Here is a 20,953-nt window from a genome sequence, read left to right on the forward strand (position 1 = left end):
ACTTAAATTAATGATAACATATCCTGTTCAATAACCTCCAGTTTTAGTTTTAATTTTGAGGTAGAATCCATCAACAAATAATATTAGATTGGAGTTCTCAATGAGTCTCTAATAAATCTTAGGAACAGAAAGTTTCCTAACAAAGGTTAGGAAAAGGAAAAGAACTGTGAAATTCCACTTCTTCTGGTAGAGATAGTAGAGTGGCAGGATTCAGGGTGATATAACAGTGAACTGTAATATAAGAGAGTGACAGTAACAAAATCTCAGTCAGTAGGAATGTCTATAATGTCTGAGGAACCAAGTAGAGAACAGAGGACTAGTTCATCAGAAGCATGAACAAATTTGGCAGTTTGCAGCTATCATCCTGAGACAAGACGGCCTTTGCAGCAAGGTCAGGATTGAGGCTGTAAGTAATGGTTTTCGTGGTTTACATGAAGTTTAGTTGAAGCCACAAGGGCTTATCTATTTTGTTTATGTGCAAATAGACAAAGGAGTTTTGTTTGTTTGTTTGTTTTTAAGACAGGGTCTCACTCTGTCATCCAGGCTGGAATGCAGTGGCATAATCAAAACTCACTGCAGCCTCAGCCTCGCAGGCTCAGGTGATCCTCCCACCTCAGCCTCCCAAGTATCTGAGACTGCAGGTGTGCTACCACCACATCTGGCTAATTTTTTGAATTTTTACTAGAGACAGGGTTTTGCCGTGTTGCCCAGGCTGGTCTCAAACTTCCAGGCTCAAGCAATCTGCCTGCCTCAGCCTCACAAAGTGCTAGTATTACAGGTGTGAGCAACCACGCCTAGCAGACAAAACAGTTTTCTGTATTTAGGAATGCTGATACGGGTTAAATTGCTCCCACAATCACCAAAAGATATGTTGAAACCTTAACCTCTGTACCTCAGAACATGACCTAACTTTGAAATACAGTGGTTGCAGATGTAATTAGTTAAATTAAAATGAGGTCATACTGGGATACAGTGGGCCTTTAATCCAACCTGACTAAACCCCTTATAAGATAAGAAGATGCCACAGGGAAAATATGGCCATATGACATCAGAGGCAGAGATTGGAGTGATGCATCTACAAGCCTACGAATGTCAAGGATTGCTAGAAAATACCGGAAGTTAGGAATAGCAAAGAAGGAGTGTCTCCTACAGGTTTCAGAGAGCACATAGTCTTGATGCCTTGATTTCACACTTCTAGCCTGCAGACAATAGGCTGAAACAATAAATTTCTGTCGTTTTAAGTCATCCAAAGTATTTTATGGTACTTTTGTTATGGAATATTTAGGAAACTAATAAAGATGCCTAGGAAAGGACACTGTTGAAGAGAGTTCTCAAGTTACAGAAGACCTGTTCCTATTTGGGCTCCCAGAGGACAGAGTCTCTTACTAAGGACTCAGTCACTTCACAAAGAAGTGTCAAAATTTCAGAAAACCTTTGCATCCATTGTCTGCAATATCCAGTTAAACCTAGTAGTCCTCCAATTGTCATTTTGTGAGCAATCTAGGATAAATTTGGATAGTCTTTATCAGGAGAGGATGTTTTTCCATCCTTAGAGAGATCATGCCCTATATGTTGTTACATAATAATAAAAAATACTGCACATTGTGCCTGAATAATCTTGTTTCCTTTCTTTTCTAAGTTATGCCTTAAATAAACAATTCTGTTCAGATCAAATATTCCCCCGAGTGGTCACTGAAGGTTCAAAGGACCCTTGATGAAGTTATACAATTTAGAGATATGGTAGCATAAATAATGAGAGTACATGTAAGACATAGAAATTTTTCCTGTAAGAGCAAAAGATTTAAACCTAGACAACTCAATGACAGATAGCCAACAGTCAGGCAAAAATGATGCTTATACGCTTTGTGTCTCAATTCTCCAACCTGATGTTGTCCCACCTGTATTTTTAAGGTTCTTCAGAGAAACAGAATAAATAGGATATACTATATATAAATATGTATGTGGAGATTTAGTGTAGAAATTGGTTCACACAATTATGGAGGCTGAGAAGTCCTGTGATCTGCTGTCTTTAAGCTGGAGAACAGGAACGGCAGTGGTGTTATTCAAACTGAGGCCAAAGGCCTAAGAACTGATGGGTGGAGGAAAGTAGCTGCTGGTGTAAGCTGTGGAGTACAAAGGCCTGAGAACCATAAACTCCAGTGTCTAGTAGCAAGAAACGATGGATGGCCCAACTCAGGAAAGGAAAATGAATTCATCCTTCCTCCAGCTTTTTGTTGTATTCAGTTCCCCAATGGGTGGGACAGTACCCAGCCACATTGGTGAGGGAAATCTTTACTCAGTCTACCATTCGAATGCTAATTTATTCTAGCAACACCTTCACAGACACACTCAGAAATATTTTACCAGCTATCTGGACATCCCTTAGTCCAATCAATTTGACACATAAAAAGAACATCATACCACCTTTAAATGCAGATCCAACAACTTACTTTCCCCTTCCTCTCACTGGCAGGTGGAAAGCTAGTGAGAATGCTTTCTCTGAATCAAAGCCAAGTTCTCCAAACAGAAATCAAGGCAAAAGAAAAACTTTATCCAGTTTTATTGGAGACTCATAGCATAGTGTGTCCAAACAGGTGCCAGTCCAATGAAAATTTCAAGCTCACCAATCTGTGAGGCCACCTGGAACAATAGGCCTGGAGCTCCTATGCCTGTATTCTACTGTTTGATTCTCCTTATGACAGACAATACTATTAGATTGCACAATACAAACAGGAAGCACAAAAAGAGCAAAAAGAGATGAAAAGAAATGACTTGATTCTACCAAAGATGTCAAACGGAAAACAATAAGACAACTTGGCATCAAACTGTGAATAAATATGCAAGGAACACAACGCACAGGAAACAGAGTTCAGGTCTGTGCAGACTTACAGTGTCAGAATGGATTTGACAAGCCATGAGCAGCAAAGCACAGAGGCCTCTGTGGGCACTGCACGTGGTCAGAGCCTTGGGTCCACAGCATTAAGCAGTGTATACTGAATCTTAGTGGGATTTCAAAGAAACACAAATAAACAGAGACTGCCCAGATGTGAACAAGCAGAGAGTATATATTCAAAGCTTGCTATGGCAAAGGACTCAGCATCATCATGTGTTTGGGACACACTCAAAGACAGAGGGGGGAATATGGAAGTTTTGTAGCAAAAAAAATAAAGAGATGGCTTCAGGTATGATTTGTTTGGAGGCTGTTTGGATGGGGAAACTGGAGAAAGGATAACTGGACGTGAGGCATTTTATGTGATTGTTTTGGGGGGTACATTGGCTTTCCTTGGTTGGTCCAGACTTGGAAGCAGGGACACAAAATAGAGAAGCTGGCAGTGACTGACCAGGTCCTGACTGTTCTGGACTCGTTGCTGCAGAGGTTATGGGTCAGTGTTCTGCTGTCATATATGATTTGGTCATTGTTCCTTCAAACATTCAGTGTCTCAAAGCTAAAGTATCTATTTTATTGTATCATTCCCTGTCCTTTCATTAAAAAGTGTGGTATTGTACCACAGATATCAAAATTCAAGCAGTGAAGATGTCTTGTTAGAATAGTTAAAAAGGGAGTAAGACGGGATTAAAAAAAAAAAAACTTCATCTTTGAGAGGTTCATTTCTAGTTGTTCCAGTTAAAACTAGGTTGGTTGGCCTTTCAGGCTATAAGATATCATGTTCATGTAACATGATATTTATTAAATCAAGCTCTTGATAGTTAAGTTTCTTGTTGTGCTTGCCAAAATTCAGAGTAGCCACAGCACAAAGAAATTTAAGAATATATAATAAAACTTTATTAACTGACTTATTAAATTCAGAATATGTGATAATTTGAATAAGAAAAATACTGAAGTTTTTTAATCCACAAAGAAATGTGTTTCTAAGTAATTAGTAATTTATACCCGTAAGTCAAAGTAAGTTCAAAAAATTTTTTTATTTGTTTTTAAATAAGCCATTAACCAGAATTTTCACTAATGCTGATCAGCTCCCAACCTCACTAGTCTAAATAAAGAGGACTTATAAATATGACATATTGTGCTTTAAGTAAAATAACATGCGAATGTGAAAAACCATGTGACTTTACTTTAATAATGGTGTAAGTAAAGAAGTAGTTTCTATTGAGGTAGCTGAATCTTACTGCATTTAGTGTAAATGTAAGTCTCACAATATGGTATGACATTTTCCCTATAAAACTCTACACTATTCAACAATACAGACATTTTGTTACTATAATTACTAACTGAAAACAGAGAAGTAAGGGTCATAGTTAGATTTCCATAAAGAATAGTTCCCAGTATAATAAAATAAGAGATGAACTTGGTTACCTCAAAGATCCCTTTTAGACCCTGGGGTTTGATTGATAGCTCACCTTTGGGTAAAGTTTATTATGTTCCAAGCTCAGTGTTAATCACCTTAAAAATGTGAACTCTTTTAATGTGATTCCAACAATAATCGTTATTTATTGAGTGCCTGCTATATGCTGAATCCATGTAAAATCATTGTCTATTTAATCCTCAAAATAATCTAGTAAACTGGGTATTATTATTTTATTTTATAAATAAGAAGTGGAATTCTGGAAAGATTAAATACTTTGACTACCAGTTCATTCTCTTTCTATTTCACCAGTCTGTTCTTGCTCCCTCCTCTGGCAAGTCCAGGGAAGTAAGGAAGGGGGCCTTGGGGTCTAGGATGATGGACAGGAGGCAGTGACCTGGGGCTGGGAGTCTTGTCTCCGTGTTCTGGGATGAGAGAAGCCCTCCCAAGCCACGAATGGGGAATCCAAAATCAAATCCAGAGCAATCACACCATGGGTTAGAGAGCCAAGAAGCTCAGGCGGAAGCTACGTTGCCAAATCCCAGCAAAAGAAACCTAAAGTAGCCAAGTTGAAAAGGTTATTTGACTTAAAAGCCCAGATTGTAAGGTCATGGAGTGCAGCAAAGAGGCCAGAGAAGACAGAAAATAACTCCAGAGCTGGCAGCTGCCCTGGTTCACCCCAGTTCCTGCAGTTCCAGATGAGGAGGAATTAAATCAGATTGCATATGTATGGAGCACATAACAGAGGGACAGTGGTACCAGGAGACCTTGATAAATGATGGCTCTTGAAAATGGCAGCTGCAAGAAGCAGAACTGCTGAAGGAAAGAGCAAGGACTTAGGAACTATATTATTCTGTTCTCACATTACTGTAAAGAATGACCTGATACGGTGAAACCCCGTCTCTACTAAAAATACAAAAAATTAGCCGGGCGTGGTAGTGGGCGCCTGTAGTCCCAGCTACTCGGGAGGCTGAGGCAGGAGAATGGCGTGAACCCGGGTGGTGGAGCTTGCAGTGAGCCGAGATCGCGCCACTGTGCTCCAGCCTGGGCGACAAAGCAAGACTCCGTCTCAAAAAAAAAAAAAAAAAAAAAAAAAGAATGACCTGATACTGGGTAATTATAAAGAAAAGAGTTTTGATTGGCTCACAGTTCTGGAGGCTGTACAGGATGCATGGCTGGGGAGACCTCAGGAAACTTACAATCATGGGAGAAGGCGAAGGCCAAGCAGGCACGTCCTATATGGCTGGATCAGAAGGAAGAGGAAGAATGGGGAGGTTCTACACACATTTAAACAACCAGATCTCATGCAAACTCACTCACTATCACAAGAACAGCAAGGGGGAAGTCCGCCCCATGATCCAATCACCTCCCACCAGGCCCCTCCTCCAACACTGGGGATTACAATTCAACACGAGATTTGGGTGGGGATGCAGAGCCAAACTATATCAGGAACTTTCTGGGCTCTGTGGCTCACCAGGTGAGGGACTTTGGGGAAAGCCATTTAACTTTTCAGAGTCTTAGTTTCTTCATCTATAAAATGGAAATAATAAAACCAAAAAAGCATTTTTTATGCAATCAAAAATAGTAACATTGACTGAAAGTAGCTAGAGCAGAAGATGTCATCCTGTTACTGAGCTTCAGCCTATTCCTGACCCAAGCTGCATCAAAACAGTGCTGTCTAAACAACCTGCTTTGTTGGAGAAATTCAATGCAATGGGATCTGGAACGTAATAGGAATGTAATCACTGGTAGCTGTTACAACTATTGCTTTTGTTTTTATACACAAAGCTAGAAGGAAACAGAAGAGACCTCTCTGGTAAGTAGTTCTCACTTAGGCTGGTAGGAGGTATTCAACTGGTTTCTCTTCATTACCAAAACCTAATCCAGATCTAATAAAATTCATCTTGACTATCTTCTTAGAGACAAATCTTTCAGCTACTTTGTGCTTCTATAGGCTGCAAAACTAAATACTATAGTACAGTATTCAGCATGGATGTTTGCCAAATGGACTTACTTCTACTTTGAGTTCTATGCCTGTTTTTTACATGAGGAAACCAATGCCCAAAAAGATAATGTGTCAGTGAAGAGAAAGAGAAGTCTCAAGAAGAAGTATTTTTTATTACTATATCTAATACAAAGTCATACAAGGCTCCTAGATAGTGGGTGAAATAAGGACTTCTGTGGTTCCTTGTTTACTATGTTTTTGTTCATCATGAGTTTCTATTGATGTACAATACAGTATTACAATATGTTTTTGGCCTATAGTAATTTTTTCTCAAAGACATCTTTCCGGAAGAAGGAGGAAGAGAAAGGAGAGAAGGAGGGGGAGAAAAGGATGAGAAAGCGGAAGAAGAAAGTAAAATCAACATGACCAATTTGGCTTCTGATTTGGAGGTGCATTTATATGAAAAAATAATAGGACAAAATACTTAAAACAGATAATTCTGGGGAATCAGAGATGCAACATTGCCACACCAATAAAAGACAGCTGCTAAAAGTCTGTTCATAATTAGCTGGCTTGTTCCTAGCCTGACACAGCAATAGGATGGCTTACAGAAGAAAGATGCAGCTAATCAGTCCATACCAACTTCTATCATTAGTTTCACATTTCCAATAGCACTGAAACCAGCATCTGACTGGAAAGAGCCATTATGCCAAACAACTTAGAAACTGTTGGTGCTTTAATTTGCTTGTTTACTAAAGAATACTGTAAATGATTTTAGCCACTATATTCTTTTGGTTGCTGACTCATACATTTTTCCTTAGTTGGAGGGCTTTTACACATGCTGCTCACTCTGCTTAGAATTCTCTGGCTCCCACCCCCTCAATTCTCAGCTCGCTCCTGTCTGGCTCATTCCTACTCAAACGCCTAATTTACAGAAAGGCCTTTCTGACTCCCTGGGTTGAATGAGGTTCCTGTAATTCTCTTTTTACTCATCATATTTACAAAGGATGTTTTGGGGTATCTGTCTTCTCATGCCCCTTCCTCCCATTCATTCCAATTAATCCATCCCCTACTCTATAAACAAAAGGGGATCCTGCTCATCTTTCATTGCTGATGCCTAGCATAGTGCCTGGAACATAAAAAAAACCTCAAAAGAAATATTTGTTGAATGAATAGATGGATAGACAAATAGATGGATATAGAGACAGATTGAAAGATCACACACGTATCTTGCTATATTATCATGCTATATTAATCAGAGTAACACTAGGTTTGATAACAAACCCCAAAATTTCAGTGGCTTAATGCAACAGATGTTGGTTGCTTGGTCATATGATAATTTACTACAGGTTTTCTTAGTTGGGGAGAGACACTGTCTTCTCCATGGAAAAGAGAGCCCAGACTCCTCCTATCTTGGGGAGAGAGGGAGAGAACAAAGTAGAGAAGCCTCTTCTGCTTCTTACAAGTCTCAGCCTGGAAGGGGCACAGATAGACAACTTCTGGTCACATTCCCTTCAAAAGCACTAATTATTATCTGGAAGCAAAAAGGAGGTGCTGAAAAATGGAGTCTTTTTCTGGACACCCTCCTTCCAGTGACAATACCATATGTGAAAAGGAGAGTTCAAATTTTTACTGGACACCTTACATAAAACTGGCCACAAATATATATAATGAGCCAATCCAGACAACTCAAGCTAAAGTACACTCCAGTCCCCTGATCTGTACATCACTTGCTAATTATGCAGACTTCTACTTCATTTTGCCTATGAAATTATGGCCCTAATAAGACCTTTCTTGCACTGATTTGAATTATCAAAAGTAAAGTCTACAAACTCCTTCTTAAATTTCTTGAAGTTTTTATAGCTTTCTTACATTATTATATAGCTTTATTAAATAGTATGTCAAAATTTTACATATAACAAAATGATCTGAGTATTTTTAATGTTGCCTTGACTGCCAAAATTCTCTTCTAATCACCAAGCCTACTCTTATTTAATTATAAGTATTGTAATCTAAGGTAGCATGACTGCATACTCAGAAATAGCTTTGAAATAGTATTTTTAAATATAAATAATTTAAAATAGAACAGTGCTGGGCTTTAAACTATAGCTTAGTGGGTTTTTTTTTAATTAGCATCAAAGGGAAGAAATAATACAAGGATCTTTAATTGATTTTAAGGAATTCTTGCTACATCTAAAGACAAGGATTACTAGTTAATCTCTTTGGATGTTTTATAAGCACAGAATATTACCTAAATAATTGCAAGCATATACTCAAATGACAGATGGAATAAACAGAAAAAAATTTTGCATGTAACAGTCAAAACAAATTCACTGAAGACCATAATCTTTACTTGGAAGTACTATAGGGAAATGGCAGTAGAATTATATTTCCACAAGATGACATTCTTGTGAGGGCACACTGATTTAATAAGTTGAACTTGTAGTGGGGATGCTGATTCTGTGATGGTGACTACTATGTTGACTATTTCTGCTCTCCTGAATAATCAATATGTTCTGCTCCCATCTAATGGCTGTTGATGCAATGAAGAAACATCTATTCGTTTCACCACCAGTGACCTCTTGCACCCTGATTGCTTCAGGGGGCAGATTTATTGTGCTCATCAGCACAGCTGGGTTGACCCGATAATTTATGTGGCCTTATTTTCCTTCCAGACAAGTGACTTGTTACTAATTTAAGGATTAAGTGATGTGGGAGTCAATTTTAGTAGAAAAGTTACACTGCTGTTAAGTTTGCTTTCTACCATAAGATCTGTCTAGGATGAAAATAACATCAAAATTGGTTACATATTGAGATTGGGTTTACAACACTACTGGCATCCAGTGATTACCCAGAAGGGTATATCTTCATTAGCTTGAAGGCAACAGAGATATGCAAACAATTTCTATCCCAGGAAGGCTCTTTAGCCTCATCCATTTCTTATTCATCTAGTATTGGCATCTGTTCTCCTTTGGGGAGCTTCTTGGGCAAGGGGTGGCACTTAACACAAGTTAGGCTAATCAGACTCATTTGCTCAAGATTTTTAATCTTTTATGGATAATTTAGCAACTAAAATGGATGAAGATAATTCTTGAATATTCTGACAGGACTCATTAAAAAAAACAGTCCTTTCATTCCTGCTCTCCTTTTTCTGGAGGGTTGCTAGTTCCTGAGGCTTGATGTTTCACTTTTCTTTCCATTTTGAGCTATCTGTCAAATGAACACATTTTTTTGCTTAAATTAACTGGAATCAGTTTCTGTGGCTTGAAACTCAGGAATCTGGTGATAGAAAGACTTTAACATTTGTGATTAAACAGTCATTCAAAGACAAGATTTTCAGGATTCAACTGGATGGCATTTTTTACAGTTGAACAATTTTACCGCATAGACAAATATGAAAGAAGGCCTCTCAAGTGTAAAGGATTTACAGCCATTTTAACTGGCAAAGAAGAGCCAAATTCAGGAGCCCTCTTCAGTGGGTATAGAGACATCCATGAGCAAAGCAGGGAAGTGAACTGCATGGACTAGGAGACTAAGTCTTTACATTATGAAATCCTTCAGATAATTGGAGTTTCATCAGTATTGCAGACAAGAATCCAGTCATTACCTCAGCTAATATCTTTTAGTTATTACACATTTGAGGAAATATCCCCAAAATGTCTTGAGATTTGGTAAATATTTTTGGGGTGGGTAAACATATTTTAAAACCAGGAAGATTTAAAATTAAGTATAAAAATACTTCAGAGAACCAAAACTATAAAAAAAATCCATAATAAAAATATTTTTGTGATTTAGTAATCTCTTCATATTTTGTAATTTATGTACTTCTAGCACTTCAGAAAATGTGACCTATTAGTAAAATAATTCTTATAATTCTATTTTAAAATGCAGAGATTTGTAATTTACATTGGTGATTTTAAATAGAAAGATTTTAGTTTATATGTTATATATTTTAAAAAAACAAAAATTTCTCTGAGTTCTTGAATAACTCAAATTTAATTTATTATAGTTAAAGGAATTGTTCAAGAATTCAGGGAGGTTTTTTGTTTTCAGTAAGCCTGAAAACAGAAATACCTAAAAGAAAAAGAAAAATATTAAGCTTATAATATTACAGTTTTTTAAATATATATTTTAAGTTCTGGGATACATGTGCAGAACGTGCAGGTTTGTTACATAGATATACACGTGCCATGGTGGTTTGCTGTACACATCAACCCGTCATCTACATTAGGTATTTCTCCTAACGCCATCCCTCCTCTAGTGCCCCAACTGCTGACAGGCCCCAGTATGTGATTTTCCCCTCCCTGTGTTTATGTGTTCTCATTGTTCAACTCCCACTTATGAGTGAGAACATGCAGTGTTTGGTTTTCTGTTCCTGTGTTAGTTTGCTGAGAATGATGGTTTCCAGCTTCATTCATGTACCTGCAAAGGGCATGAACTCATCTTTTTTATGGCTGCATAATATTCCATGGTGTAAATGTGCCACATTTTCTTTATCCAGTCTATCATTGATGGGCATTTGGGTTGATTACAAATCTTTGCTATTGTGAACAGTGCTGCAATAAACATATGTGTGCATGTGTCTTTATAGTAGAATGATTTATAATCCATTGGGTACATACCCAGTAATGGGATTTCTGGGTCAAATGGTATTTCTGGTTCTAGATCCTTGAGGAATCACCACACTATCTTCTACAATGGTTGAACTAATTTACACTCCCACCAACAGTGTAAAAGCGTTCCTATTTCTTCACGTCCTCTCCAGCATCTGTTGTCTGCTGACTTTTTAATGATTGCCATTTTAACTGGTGTGAGATGGTATCATACTGTGGTTTTGATTTCCATTTCTCTAATGATCAGTGATGACAAGCTTTTTTTTATATGTTCGTTGGCCACATAAATGTCTTCTTTCAAGAAATGTCTGTTAATGTCCTTCACCCACTTTTTGATTGGGTTGTTCATATTTTCTTGTAAATTTGTTTAAATTCTTTGTAGATTCTGGATATTAGCCCTTTGTCAGATGAATATATTGCAAAATTTTTCTCCCATTCTGTAAGTTGCCTGTTCACACTGATGATAGTTTCTTTTGCTGTGGAAAAGCTCTTTAGTTTAATTAGATCCCATTTGTCAATTTTGGCTTTTGTTGCCATTGCTTCTGGTGTTTTAGTCATGAGGTCTTTGCCCATGCCTATGTCCTGAATGGTATTGCCTAGGTTTTCTTCTAGAGTTTTTATGGTTTTAGGTCTCATGTTTAAGTCTTTAATCCATATTGAGTGAATTTTTGTATAAGGTGTAAGGAAGGGATCCAGTTTCAGTTTTCTGCATATGGCTAGCCAGTTTTCCTAACAACATTTATTAAATAGAGAATCCTTTCCCCATTGTTTTTTTTGTCAGGTTTGTCAAAGATCAGATGGCTGTAGATGTGTGGCATTATTTCTGAGGCCTCTGTTCTGTTCTATTGGTCTATATATCTGTTTTGGTACCAGTGTCTTGCTGTTTTGGTTACTGTAGCCTTGTATTATAGTTTGAAGTGAGGTAGCTTGATGTCTCCAGCTTTGTTCTTTTTGCTTAGGATTGTCTTGGCTATATGGGCTTTTTGGTTCCGTATGAAATTTAAAGTAATTTTTTTCTAATTCTTTGAAGAAAGTCAATGGTAGATTGATGGGGATAGTATTAATGTATAAATTACTTTGGGCACTATGGCAATCTTCACGATATTGATTCTTCCTATCCATGAGCATTCTTCACGATATCAATTCTTCCTACCTATGAGCATGGAAGTTTTTTCCATTTTTTGTGTCCTCTCCTATTTCGTTGAACAGTGGTTTGTAGTTCTCCTTGAAGAGGTCCTTCACATCCCTTGTAAGTTGGATTCCTAGGTATTTTATTCTCTTTGTAGCAGTTGTGAAGGGGAGTTGACTCATGATTTGGCTCTCTGTTTATTATTGGTGTATAGGAATGTTCGTGGGTTTTGCACATTGATTTTGTATCCTGAGATTTTGCTGAAGTTGCTTATCAGCTTAAGGATATTTTGGGCTGAGATGATGGGGTTTTCTAAATATACAATCATGTCATCTGCAAACAGAGACAATTTGACTTCCTCTCTTTCTATTTGAATACCCTTTATTTCTTATTCTTGTCTGATTGCCCTGGCCAGAACCTGCAGTACTATGTTGAATAGGAGTGGTGAGAGATGGCATCCTTGTCTTGTGCCAGTTTTGAAAGGGAATGCTTCCAGTTTTTGCCCATTCAGTATGATATTGGCTGTGGGTTTGTCATAAATATCTCTTACTATTTTGAGATATGTTCCATCAATACCTAGTTTACTGAGAGTTTTTAGCATGAAGGGGTGTTGAATGTTGTCGATGGCCTTTTCTGCATCTATTGAGAGAATCACGGTTTTTGTCATTGGTTTTATGTGATGGATTACATTTATTGATTTGTGTATGTAGAATGAGATTTGCATCCCAGGTATGAAGCCGTCTTGGACGTGGTGGATAAGCTTTTTGATGTGCTGCTGGATTTGGTTTGCCAGTATTTTATTGAGGATTTTTGCATCAAAGTTCATCAGGGGTATTGGCCTGAAATTTTCTTTCTTTGTGGTGGCTCTTCCAGGTTTTGGTATCAGGATGATGTTGACCTCATAAAATGAGTTATAGAGGAGTCCTTCTTTCTCTGTTGTTTGGAATAGTTTCAGAAGGAATGGTACCAGCTCCTCTTTGTATATCTGGTAGAATTCAGCTGTGAATCCATCTGGTCGTGGACTTTTTTTGGTTGGTAGGCTATTAATTACTGACTCAATTCCAGAACTTGTTATTGGTCTCTTCAGGGATCTGACTTCTTCCCTGATTTAGTCGTGGGAAGGTGTATGTGTTGAGGAATTTATCCATTTCTTCTAGATTTTCCAGTTTATTTGCATAGAGCTGTTTATAGTACTCTGTGATGGTAGTTTGTATTTCCGTGGGATCATTGGCGATATCCCCTTTATCATTTTTTATTGTATCTATTTGATTCTTCTCTCTTTTCTTCTTTATCAGTCTAGCTGGAGTTCTATCTATTTTGATAATCTTCCTGGATTCAATGATTTTTTGAAGGGTTTTCTGTGTCTCTATCTCCTTCAGTTCTGCTCTGATCTTAGTTATTTCTTGTCTTCTAGCTTTTGAATTTGTTTGCTCTTGCTTCTCTAGATCTTTTAATTGGGATGTTAGGGTGTCAAATTTAGATCTTTCCCACTTTCTCCTGTGGATATTTAGTGCTATAAATTTCCCTCTAAACATTGCTTTAGCTGTGTCCCAAAGATTCTAGTACATTGTATCTTTGTTCTCATTGGTTTCAAAGAACTTATTTATTTCTGCCTTCATTTTGTTATTTACCTAGTAGTCTTTCAGGAGCAGGTTGTTTAGTTGCCATGTACTTTTGTGGTTTTGAGTGAGTTTCTTAATCCTGAGTTCTAATTTGATTGCACTGTGGCCTGAGAGACTGTTTGTTATGATTTCCGTTCTTTTACATTTTCTGAGGAGTGTTTTACTTCCAATTATGTGGGCAATTGTAGAATAAGTGTGATGTGTTGCTGAGAAGAATGTATATTCTGTTGATTTGGGGTGGAGAGTTCTGCAGATGTCTATTAGGTCTGCTTGGTCCAGAGCTAAATTCAAGTCCATCCTTGTTAATTTTCTGTCTCATAGATCTGTCTGATATTGACAGTGGGATGTTAACGTCTCCCACTATTATTGTGTGGGAGTCTAAGTCTCTTTGTAGGTCTCTAAGAACTTGCTTTATAAATCTGAGTGCTCCTGTATTGGGTGCATATATATTTAGGATAGTTAGCTCTTCTGGTTCCATTGGTCCCTTTACCATTATGTAATGCCCTTCTTTGTCTCTTTTGATCTTTGTTGGTTTAAAGTCACTTTTATCAGAGGCTATGATTGCAACCTCTGCTTTTTATTGTTTTCCATTTGCTTGTTAAATATTCCCCCATCCCTTTATTTTGAGCTTATGTGTGTCTTTGCATGTGAGATGGGTCTCCCAAATACAGCACACTGATGGGTCTTGACTCTTTATCCAATTTGCCAGTCTGTGTCTTTTAATTGGGGCATTTAACCCATTTATATATAAGGTTAATATTGTTATGTGTGAATTTGATCCTGTCATTATGATGCTAGCTGGTTATTTTGCCCGTTAGTTGATGCAGTTTCTTCATAGTGCCTATGGTCTTTACAATTTGATATGTTTTTGCAGTGGCTGGTACTGGTTTTTCCTTTCCATATTTAGTGTTTCCTTCAGGACCCCTTGTAAGGCAGGCCTAGTGGTAATAAAATCCCTCAGCATTTGCTTGTCTGAAAAGGATTTAATTTCCCGTTCGCTTATGAAGCTTAGTTTGGCTGGATATGAAATTCTGGGTTGAATATTCTTTTTTTTTTTTTAAGAATATTGAATATTGGCCCCTACTCTCTTCTGGCTTGTAGGGTTTCTGCAGGGAGATCCACTGTTAGTCTGATGGGCTTCCTTTGTGGGTAACTCAACCTTTCTCTCTGGCTGTCCTTAACATTTTTTCCCTCATTTCAACCTTGGCGAAATTGAGGAGTATGTGTCTTGGGGTTGCTCTTCTCGAGGAGTATCTTTGTGGTGTTCTCATATTTCCTGAATTTGAATGTCTTGCTAGGTTGTGGAAGTTCTCCTGTATAACACCCTGAAGAGTGTTTTCCAGCTTGCTTCCATTCTCCCTGTCACTCTCAGGTACACCAATCAAACATAGGTTTGGTCTTTTCATATAGTCCCATATTTCTTGGAGGCTTTGTTTGTTCCTTTTCATTCTTTTTTCTCTAATCTTGTCTTCATGCTTTACTTAAGTTGATCCGCTTGATCGATTCAGCTATTGATTCTTGTGTATGCTTCACAAAGTTCTCGTGCTGTGTTTTTCAGCTCCATCAGGTCATTTATGTTCTTCTCTAAACTGGTTATTTTAGTTAACAATTCCTCTAACTTTTTTTCAAGGTTCTTAGCTTTCTTGCATTGTGTTACAACATGCTCCTTTAGCTCGGAGGAGCTTGTTATTACTCACCCTCTGAAGCCTACTTCTGCCAATTCATCAAACTCATTCTCTATCCAGTTTTGTTCCTTTGCTGGTAAGGAGTTGTATCCTTTGGAGGAGAAGAGGCATTTTCATTTTGGGAATTTTCAGCCATTTTGCTCTGGTTTTTCCTCATCTTCATGGGTTTATCTACCTTTGGTCTTTGATGTTGGTGACCTTCGGATGTGGTCTTTGTGTAGATGTCCTTTTTGTTCATGTTGATGCTATTCCTTTCTCTTTGTTAGTTTTCCTTCTAACAGTCAGGCCTCTCTGCTGCAGGTCTGCTGGAGTTTGCTGGATGTCCACTCCACACCCCATTTGCCTGGGTATCACCAGTGGAGGCTGCAGAACAGCAAAGATTGCTGTCTGTTCCTTCCTCTGGAAGCATCTTCCCAAATAGGCACCTGCCATATGCCAGCCATGGTTCTGTCTCGCTGGTGTTCCAGGCTCCTGTGTGAGGTGTCTGTTGACCTCTGCTGGGAGGTGTCTCCCAGTCAGGAGACATGGGGGTCAGGGATCCACTTGAGAAGGCAGACTGTCTCTTAGCAAAACTCAAGCACTGTGCTAGGGAGATCCACTGCTCTCTTCAGAGCCGGCAGGCAGGAATAGTTAAGTCTGCTGAAACTGTGCCCTTAGGCACCCCTTCCCTCAGGTGCTCTGTCCCAGGGAGATGGGAGTTTTATCTATAAGCCTCTGACTGGGGCTGCTGCCTTTCTTTCAGAGATGCCCTGTCCAGAGAGGAGGAATCAAGAGAGGCAGCCTGGCTACTGCAGATTTGCCTAGCTGCAGTAGGCTCCACCAAGTTCACTCTTTCCAGCAGCTTTGTTTACATTGTGAGGGGAAAACCACCTACTCAAGCCTCAGTAATGGTGGACCCTCCTGCCCCTACCAAGCTTGAGCACCACAGGTTGACTTCAGAATGCTGTGCTGGCAGTGAGAATTTCAAGCCAGTGGATTTTAGCTTGCTGGGCTCCATGAAGGTGGGATCTGCTGAGCTAGACCACTTGGCTTCCTGGCTTCAGCCCTTTCCAGTGGAGTGAACGGTTCTGTCTCACTGGCGTTCCAAGCGCCACTGGGGTGTGGAAAAAAAAACTCCTGCAGCTAGCTCAGTGTCTGCCTAAACAGCCGCCAGTTTTGTGCTTGAAACCCAGGGTCCTGGTCGTGTTGGTACCCGAGGGAATCTCCTGGTCTGCAGGTTGCAAAGACAGTGGGAAAAGTGTAGTATCTGGGCCAGAATGCACTGTTCCTCATGCCACAGTCCCTCATGGCTTCCCTTGGCTAAGGGAGGGAGTTCCCCAACCCCTTGCACTTCCCAGGTGAGGTGACACCACACCCTGCTTCAATTCACCCTCCATGGGCTGCACCCACTGTCTAACCAATCCCAATGAGATAAGCCAGGTACCTCAGTTGGAAATGCAGAGAACACCCACTTTCTGCATTGATCTCGCTGGGAGCTGCAGACTGGAGCTGTTCCTATTCAGCCATCTTCTCTTTTCCAACATTACAGTTTTAAATGTCCTAATATGTTTAACTTGCTCTGTATATGGGTCTAAATATTATCCAAAAACTTTAAAAATTACTGAAATTTGACTAATAAGTAGAATAAAATTTGTAAATTAACTGTAAAAATGTCAGCATTTATAACTCTAATAGATTTTTTTTTGCTCAAAAACAACCAAGAAAAAGGTCATATTGACAGAATTTAGAGTCTCTAAACCTGTTGTGTTAGCCCTGTAAACAGTGTTTTCCTACAATGAAAATGTATTATTCGATCTGCTGGTTTGGTTTTGTTTTTCTCAGCCTCAAAGTTAAACTTTTTCTGTGCTTTTCAAATACATAATTTGTCCTGAAGACACACACACAAAGTTATTAGAGCTTAAATTTGTTTTTCTGAAGCAACTGGTCTACTACTTTTTTTTTTTTTTTTTTTTTTTTGACATGGGGTCTCACTCTGTCACCCAGGCTGGAGTGCAGTGGCACAATCTCGGCTCACTACAACCTCCACCTCCCGGGTTCAAGCGATTCCCCTGCCTCAGCCTCCCAAGTAGCTGGGACTACAGGTGTGTGCCACCATGCCTGGCTAATTTTTGTATTTTTAGTAGAGACAGCGTTTCACCATGTTGGCCAGGCTAGTCTCAAACTCCTGACCTCAGGTGATCCACCTGCCCCAGCCTCCCAATGTGATGGGATTACAGGTGTGAGCCACCATGCCTGGCTCACTACTTCTTTATGTATTACCTAAACTCACAAAGGCAAGGAGAAGAAATTACATTAAATTAAAGAGTGTACTGAAAAGAGTACTGAACTAGTCATTGTTTGAGCTAAGTATGAATTTTAATCTGAACATGGTTAACTATAATTTTGGACATATCACTTAACCACTCTGTGAAATGAGAAATTAAACAATAAAATCTTCACAATTTTTGCCCACCCTAATATAAAATTCTATTGTTCTAAATGGAATTTAGACAGAAGATATTCATATCTTAAACTATGATTAATCTGTCAAAAACAGTTTTTAAAGAAAAAAAATCATGATTCAAAAATTGAATTCACTTCAGAGGGCAGTGAATTCACTGTGGCTGGTCTTTTTACCTGTCCCAAGAACCTGACTTCAGATCTTTTCTTGCAGCTGCAGTAGGAATGTAGAGTACGAGCTTTGATGCAGGAGTCTTGGCAGAACAAACATTTGAAAGTTTATTTCTCTCTTTGACCGAGTATTTGTTGAAAGAACTGCATCTGAAACTGTAGCCAAAGGAGGCATGATGCTTCCAGAACAAATGTCAAAGAAAAGTATTACATGCATCAGTAGTAGCTGTTAGATTGGTCTCTAAAAGAAAGGGTGGAGAGATTCAACCAGTTAGCATCCAAGTTGGAGATAAAGTTATTTTCCCAGAATATGGAAGCACCAAAGTGCTTTAGACAAGGATTATTTCTTATTTAGAGATGGTTTAGAGATGGTGACTTTCTTGGAAAGTATGCAGACTGAAATAAATCACCATTGAAATGGCATAATAGTGAAGCTGCCCATTCCACTAAAGTTCTGAAGTCTTTCATTATGTAAATAATTTCTACATCTCTCTTTTGTAATAAACTAATAATAGCTAAACTAAAAGAAAAATGAATACAGTCCAGGAGGATCACTTGAGCTGGAGTTCAAACCCAGCCTGAGCAACATGGTGAGACCTCATCTTTACAAAACTGTTAGTAAAAATTAGCCAGTGTGGTGCCCCACATCTGTGGTCCCTGCCACTTGAGAGGCTGAGAAAGGAGAATCTCTTGAGCCTGGAAGGTCACAGCTGCAGTGAGTCATAATCGCACCACCGCACTCCAGCCTGAGCAACAAAGTGAGACCCTGTCTCAAAAAAATAACAATAATACATGTCAAGGGTTTTATTTAACTCCTTGGTTAAATGAGGCAACCAGTGAGATATTACAAGTGCTTTGAAGAACATGAAATATACATTTGTAGGCAGAGAAGAAATGCTGAAATAAGCTTACACATGGATGCAAAATTGATAAAAACTAGTCATTATCCACAGGGTGATAATTAATTGTACTCCACTGCACAAAATTTGCATATCTTAGACTAAAATAATTTATATTACTATGAATTTTCTACAGGTTTACAACTCTACAAAGTTGTAAAATAATTTAGTAAAAGCAAAAGTGCACACTGGCATGCCTTCAGTTAAAGGATATTTAATAATTTCTTTCATCCATTTCAAAATCTTCCAGAGTTGAAATATAAACTGAGCGCTCAGTGGAATTTTGTAGGGGATCAATGATGGTAGAAGGTAGGAATAAGCGTTAGTTATTTACATCTTTAACTGTTATTCGCTCTATTTATTGAATCATTTAGAATATGATTCTAATTCAAGTAGGAAAATGGATATAAAGGGGTTCTTGAAATACTTTATTTCCACAGAATTCCACAGCTCAATAAATAAAGCTCCAGAATTGGTCCAGCATGATCTGGAAGTCATACTTGATTCTTGCCTCTCCCTCAACTGCACATCGTGCCATTAGTTAATAGTCCTGTTGCTTTTAACCTTAAAATGTATCTCAAATCTGTTTTTTTCTCTCTATCTTGACTGCCACTGACCTATTCCAACCACCCTCAGCTTTTGTCAGAATGATTATCATTACCTTTCAAACATGTAGCAGAAAAATATTTTAAGCTAAAATACTTTTTAAAATATTGATGTACTTTTTTCTTATCCTGTCTCCATTCAAACAAATTGATTCAGTTCTCACTGCCAGCTTGGAGGAGAGGGGCAGGGAGGAAAGAGTTGTGGAATAGCAAAATATCAGAAATTGCTTGGAAATCTTCCAGGCCTTTGTTTCTAAACAGCTAATTCTTAAAGCTGGGAGAAAATTAGGTTATAGACAGCATATTTAAGCCAGAATCATGATAGGAATATGATTTCCCCAAAACAAGAAATCCCTGATGTTACAAGGATAGGTTGAATAGTGAGAACAGAGAGTTCTCAGGGTGTAAATGCAAAGGAGATCTGTGACCTACTTTGTAAGTGTAGCCCCTATAGCAGTTGGAATACTTCAGCAATAAAATGACTGGTGGGAATCTAGGCAACTTTGCAAGGAATTCTATACTCAAACCCTAGCAGACAGCCCTTGGATCTGAAGAGCCGTATTACAGAGAATAACTTATTCTCAGAAGTAAACAGCGTTTCATAATGAACAGATGACTCGATAACCAAATGCTGTCACTTAAACTCCAGATTTTAGCATTGTGTAAGATTCCGCCGCTATGGTTAATAAAAAATCCAGAAAGATAGGAGTAACTTATAATAACTAAGGTTAGTTTTCAACCAGTGTAATGAGATGGGAAGCTTAAATTAGAAATTGAGTTAGAGAAAGTAAACGAAAAACAAAAAAAGAGAAAGAAAAAACAGAACTAAGAAAATACAAGGGACTTTCACTTCTATAAATATAGAGGCTTAGTTATTCTGAAAAACCATACCTACTCCTACAAAAGATCTTTAAAGTGCTGGATAAACTATTAGTTTTTATAAATAAACAGAAACACTTGAAAACAATCAAGGGAAATTTTTAGGGCTACCAAAAAGCAGGGAATGGAGCTGTAATTAGAGTGTCCAGCAGTTGTTGAAGCAGTAGATGCCCTAGGTTTAATGGCCACATGAGACACAAAAGATAAGGACTTACTTGGCTTCAATAAGTTGGAATAATGGAACTGAACTTTCATAAAGTCAGGGCCTTTGAAAAGTAGCTAGAGCTTAAATGAAAAGCTATGTTAGGAAAAAAATATGCCTGATGGTAAAAGGAGACAGAAGGTAATTTGTAAAAACCTCAGCTCAGCTCCATAGTGAAAAAGGAAACAAAACAAATACAGAAAATAGTCTATCTCATAAATCAGAATCATAGCCCTAATATCACATGGATTTGGAGTTTGAATATACACTAACTAGCTCAAGAAACCCCAAGCTAATAATTGAAGTTGTTACAGGATTGAACTAATCCAGAACATGTAGCAAAATCAAATGGAAATCTCTAGAGCATGGGTAGATAAACTATGGCCAGCAGGCCAAATCTGTTTTTGTATAACCTGTGACCTCAGAATGGTTGGAAAAACGCAAAAGAATATTTAAAAAC

General features: G+C 38.3%; 1 protein-coding gene and 1 pseudogene across 2 annotated transcripts in view; both read left to right on the plus strand.

The window, feature by feature from the left end:
• Positions 1-20,953, plus strand: part of PARM1 (prostate androgen-regulated mucin-like protein 1) — a 169,216-nt gene that overhangs the window by 18,901 nt on the left and 129,362 nt on the right. The gene's annotated exons all lie outside the window — the stretch shown is intronic.
• LOC115934306 (10 kDa heat shock protein, mitochondrial-like) lies at positions 2,180-18,308 on the plus strand (annotated as a pseudogene).

The sequence above is a fragment of the Gorilla gorilla genome, chromosome 3, assembly GCF_029281585.2.
Source record: "Gorilla gorilla gorilla isolate KB3781 chromosome 3, NHGRI_mGorGor1-v2.1_pri, whole genome shotgun sequence".
Lineage (NCBI taxonomy): Eukaryota > Metazoa > Chordata > Mammalia > Primates > Hominidae > Gorilla > Gorilla gorilla.